Here is a 4828-nt window from a genome sequence, read left to right as displayed (position 1 = left end):
ATGCGTTCCTATTTATCAAATTGCCCCTGTAGTATTAGGGTGTATTTCTCCCGGATTAGGACTGAAAGGTGTAGAAGCGTGTTACATCTCAACGTTGACTGTTAGCTGGGCTTCCGACACGTAATTTGAATTAGATTTTAACAAATCTGTTACCTACTGTAAAGATCACCGTACGGCTCTTAATGTACAGATTTAGTGATACATAAATGTGAAATGACTTTTTTTTGTATGTATTTGTTAATTTTTTTTAAACTTAGTAAAAAAATAGATAAAAACGAGAGATGTACAACTTTGGTGTGTGTTTTTTTTCCTTTAACAAATCCACTTGTGTTTAGTTTCAATGTTCATTACTTTGTACATTCACACATTCACGTGTGTTATATGTATCTGTTCTTTAATTATAAAGAAAATAAAAAAGCTTTGTAAAAAAATAGATAAAAACGAGAGCTGTACAACTTTGGTGTGTGTTTTTTTTTCTTTTAACAAATTCACGTGTGTTTAGTTTTAATGTTTATTACTTTGTACATTGTTGTAGTTCCTTTTGTAATTTATTCACAGCAGGGTACCACAGAGGAACCGTTTGGTGATAATAACCGTAGAACAGGAAATAGAATGTCGGTAACTTCAGTATGACGTCACTCACTAGGCCGCGCCCCTTGAAGGCAGGCGTTCAACATACAAATATGACAGTATGTACAGTAAAATGGTTTACAATGGCCACAGTTTGACCCCGACACAGATAAAGAGACTTTCCGTGATTTCCCACGGAGCAAAATCCAGCCACCTCATTGCATGGCGGCCTCCATTTGGATCCGATCAAGCTGTCTCCTCCTAGAGCTTTGCCTCGCACTTTCACATACGCAGGCTATTGTCTCTCTCCCTCTCACTCTCTCCCTACTTTCCCATACTCTGAGGTTACCATGGCGACAGTTTTAATTCGGTTCTTGATGTTTCTGCGGAAGGAGTGGATGGATGGTAGGGTCGGGAGAAAAAAAACGGTGTGTACATATTTCCATCCGCAACCATAGCGACACTTGACATTGTCCACGATGTTTGTTTAAAAAAAAAAAAAAAAAAAAAAAAGCAAGTCGCCATGGTGACCATCCCGCGTTGTGTGCGTGTTTGTGTACGTGTGTGTGTTAGACACATCATGCATCCCCAATCTGGTACAGTATACTCCCATCTCGTCATGGCAGCCAACAGGATTCAATTTCTTTTCTTTTTTTTTCATTTTTTTTTGCACCATATTTCCTGTCAAGAAAAGTGCTAATAATTATTTTTTTATTCTAAGCTTTCTTAATGTATTTCATGACATATATTTACAGTATATATTTGACTACACAGTGTACTTATTTATTATTGTTATTATTACTATTATTATTATTATTATTATATACTTAGCATTCTTCTTATTCTATTTACACATATATCCACACATATATTGTATGTATACATATATATACACACGTATAATTTATTATAAAATGTATTATACTTTTATTTATAACGTAATTTTATTATGTAAATTTATATTTATTATTATATATTTACATTCATTATATTTACATTTACATATATATGTAATATTTTATAAATGTAATATTTTGTTTAGAATTATTGATATATTTATTTATAGTGTATGTTGATTGGGTATAATTCTAAGATAACTAAATATATATTATAAAATATGTTATACTTGATTTATAATGTACTTTTATGAAATATGTTTATATTATATAGATTTATATTAATTAGATTCACATTTATATATATATTTATGTAGTACATTAATTATATTTGATTTATAATTATATATTACGTATTTTAGTATGTATTTAAATATTTATTATCAAATAAGATATAATATAATTAAATATGAATAAATAATATAATGCATATTGGATATTGAATATTGATTAAAAACAATAATAAATACTAAATATTAATAAATAATTTGTAACAGAATAGGCTACAGCACGCCCGCGACCCTAGTGATGGTAAGCGGAATGGAAGATGAATGAATGAAGTAATTAATTATTATATTATTATATGAAATGTTATTTATTTATGAAATATAATTTCTTGAATTTGTATTTATTTATCATTCCATCCATCCATTCTCTCTAGCGCATATTGTCATTAGGGTCGCAAGTGTGCTAGAGCATATACCGTACCAGCTGACTTTGGGCGAGAGGCAGGGTCGCAGGGGTACACCATGAACTGGTTATTGATAATTATGATACAATTATTATTATTATTTTTTTTTTCCCTGTTTGATTTTTTTTTTTGCAAAAAAATCGTCTTGGTTAAGATGACCCCCTCATTAAGAGTACAATTTCGCAATGTGCTGAATAGATTTTCATCTTTTTGCGGCATATGTATTCCCACTATTGTTTCGAATGTTGCTACTTTTCAAAGTGCGTTAACAGTCACCGTCATAAAATGTTTATTAACTGCACAGGCAGTGTTTTTAAGGTACAAGTGAATTGAGGGAACGGCTGTAAAATAAATATAACTAAAATAGAGTAAAACGGCTCCCCATTTCAAGGCAGAGATGGAATAGGAACCTGTTTGCAGCATGACACTGCCCCCTGGTGGATCATAATAGACAATAATAAGAGGATTTTAAGTCAGCATCTGCTCGTTGTCGTCTACAGTTTTAGCATGTGAATGATCCATTGTTCTGCTGCACATTGACAGCCAAACCCTTGCCTGTGTCGCTCTAAGTGCCATTTCCTGTTATATAGTTATCATCACACTCTTGCTCTCACTGGTGCCCTTCTGATTGAGATTATTTTATTATTTGTTTTAAATTTATGTTGAAATGTAATCCTTTACTGTTTAGAGGCTCACTGCTGACGTCTCGGACGAGTAAAGATGAATAATTATCATTATAATCAAATTGGTAGTTGTAGAAGTTTTCATGGGGGCATCTGGTCCGGTGCGTCAACTGTGGACGTCACATCGTGTGCGCGTGTGTGTGTTTATTGGCCGAGCATGTTGTGTGTAGTAGACTAATTAGTTTGAATGCTGGTATGTGTGTTTCCACCACGTTCAGGCCATATAATATACAGGGTGGGCTATACACTTTTTAAATGAACTTAAGAAAGGAAGGAAAGAAGGAAGAAAAAGCAGGTCTGATGTGGAAGAAAGGAGGTGATGCAAAAGGAAGACATAAAGCAGGTTTAAGCACGAAAGGAAGAAAGGGTGCATGACTAAAAAGCAGGTCTGGGGGAAAGAGAGGAAAGAAAGAAGGATGGGAGAAAAGTAGGTGTAAATGAAAGAAGATGTCAGGACAGCAGGAAGGAAGCAAGGAAGTAAGAAAGAAGCAAGTCTGAGAAGGAGGTTAGAAAGGAAGGCAGAAAAGCAGGATGAAGCGACAAAAGGGTGTCAGGATGCATGAATAGAAAACAGGTGTGACAGAAGAAAGGAAGGAATAAAGGCAGAATGATGCTTGAATAAAAAACGGGTCTGAGGGAAGGAAGGCCAAGTAAACTTAAGGAAGGATGGAATGTAAGGAAAGAAGCAAGAAAAAAAGCATGTCATGCAAAAAAAGGGGTATAAGGATGGCAGACAAAAGAGCAAGTTTAAGCAATGGAAGGAAGGATGTAAGGATGCATGAAAAAAGTGGGTCGGAGGGATGGAAGGCATAGGAAAAGAAGAATAGGGCTCGGGGGAAGGAAAGAAGGAGCCAGGGAAGGAACGATGCAAGAGTAAAAACCAACTCTGAGGAAGGAAGGAAGGCCAGAAGAAAGGTAGGAAGAAAAAGAAGGAACAAAGGAGCAAATAAAGGAAGGTCAGAAAAAGAGAAGAAAAAGCAGGTCTGAGTTGGAAGGAGGTCGCAAGGGAAGGAATAGAAAGCAGCTTTGGGGAAGGAAGGCAAAAAGTAGGTGCAAAGGAAGGACAAATGATGCAAGAAGAAAAAAGTGATAAAAGGCAAGTATGTGCTAGAAGGAGTAAGGAAGGAAGGAGGACAAAAAGGAAGGAAGAAGGTCAGGAAGGCTGGAAGAAGGTAAGGATACAATATATATATATAAAACAACAACAACTGGGGGAAGGAAGGCCAGAAGGAAGGCTGGAAGGAAGGAAGGGATGAACTTTGGTCTGTCATGGACTTGAAGGAGGTCAAGGAAGGAAACAATGCCATCAGGGAAAAAAACAAAAGTAAATGCAATAAAATTAACTTTTAAAAAAAGTATACTTACTTTTGCCTCTTCCAGTATATAAATAAGGGGGGTGGGGGGGGGGGGGTAATGTATGCAGGTAGTCGTCGTCCTCCCTGCATCACCTCACGTGTGGGAGGGGGCAGCAAAGGAGGGAGCGGAGAGGAAGGAAGGAATGAAGGAGGGGGTCCGTCCATCCAGCCTCCCTGCCTGATGCCTATTGATCTGCAAACATCTGGAACACGTCATATTTGTTTTTACAAGGCAAAAAAAAAAAAAAAAAAAAAAAAGTGAAGAAAGGGGTGGGGGGGGGGGAGGCATGCAGGCTCCGGAGGAGTGAGACAGCATCATCATCTTCATCATCATCATCATCTGCTGCTGGAGCACTTGACACCTCCACGAACGGCGGCGAGCGTGTCGTGCGCGATCGCGGCTCTGCAGACACGCTAAGGCCGCTCCACGGCACCCTGATGTCTCCGTCCTCCACCGGCAAGCGGATCGACATTTCGTAGAGGACAAGGGTTCCGTCCGATTGAGACATTTTACATCTCAGGGGGGTGGTGGGTGGGTTTAAGGGGTGGGGGGTGGGTGGGGGGAGAAAACACAAGAGGTGTGTTGTTTCGGATTTTTGTCTTTTTTTGTTTTTTGTTTTTTTTGTCGTAAAT

This window comes from Phycodurus eques, chromosome 15 (genome assembly GCF_024500275.1).
Source record: "Phycodurus eques isolate BA_2022a chromosome 15, UOR_Pequ_1.1, whole genome shotgun sequence".
Classification (NCBI taxonomy): domain Eukaryota; kingdom Metazoa; phylum Chordata; class Actinopteri; order Syngnathiformes; family Syngnathidae; genus Phycodurus; species Phycodurus eques.
The sequence above is the reverse complement of the archived record's forward strand: the minus strand, read 5'-3'. Positions refer to the sequence as shown.